At 44.4% G+C, this 926-nt stretch overlaps 1 protein-coding gene across 2 annotated transcripts in view; it reads right to left on the bottom strand.

The window, feature by feature from the left end:
• Positions 1 to 926, bottom strand: part of EPHA2 (EPH receptor A2) — a 31,335-nt gene that overhangs the window by 12,197 nt on the left and 18,212 nt on the right. The window lies entirely within an intron of this gene.

Genomic DNA, 926 nt, shown 5'->3' with positions numbered 1-926 from the left:
AAGAAGAAGAAGAAGAAGAAGAAGAAGAAATAACTTTTGCTGAATGCTATCTTTTTTTTTTTTTCTTAAAGAAGAACTAACTTTTGCTGCATGCTTGCTTTTTTTTTTTTTTTTCTTTTGAGACGGAGTTTTGCTCTTGTTGCCCAGGCTGGAGTGCAATGGTACGATCTCAGCTCACCGCAACCTCCACTCCCCAGGTTCAAGCGATTCTCCTGCCTCAGCCTCCCAAGTAGCTGGGATTACAGGCATGCACCACCACACCTGGCTAATTTTTTGTATTTTTAGTAGAGATGGGGTTTACTCCATGTTGGTCAGGCTGGTTTCGAACTCTCGACCTCAGGTGATCTGCCCACCTCAGCCTCCCAAAGTGCTGGGATTACAGGTGTGAGCCACTGTGCCCGGCCTCAATCCTCAATTATTATCCCACTTTACAGGTGAGAACACTGAGGCCCAGAGAGATTAAGTAACCTGCCCACAGTCACAGAGCTCAGAAGCAGCTCTAGAGCAGGGATGTCCAATCTTTCAGCTTCTATGGGCCATAATGGAAGAAAAATTGTCTTGGGCCACACATAAAATACACCAACACTAACGACAGGTGATGGCCTAAAAAACATAAATAAATAAAAATTGCAGGCTGGGCACAGTGGCTCACGCCTGTAATCTCAGCACTTTGGGAGGCTGAGGCAGGCAGATCACGAGGTCAGGCGATCAAGACCAGCCTGGCCAACATAATGAAACCCCGTCTCTACTAAAGGAAAAAAAAGTTGCAAAAATAATCTCATAACGTTTTAAGAAAATTTACGAATTTGTGTTGGGCCGCATTCAATGTCGGCTGGGGCTGTATGTGGCCCACAGGTTGGACAAGCTTCCTCTAGAGACTGTGCCTTTTTTTTTTTTTTTTTTTTTTTTTTTTTTGAGACGGAGTC

Source organism: Piliocolobus tephrosceles, chromosome 1 (genome assembly GCF_002776525.5).
Source record: "Piliocolobus tephrosceles isolate RC106 chromosome 1, ASM277652v3, whole genome shotgun sequence".
NCBI lineage: Eukaryota > Metazoa > Chordata > Mammalia > Primates > Cercopithecidae > Piliocolobus > Piliocolobus tephrosceles.
Note: the sequence above shows the minus strand (reverse complement) of the source record. Positions and strands in the feature narration are given on the sequence as shown.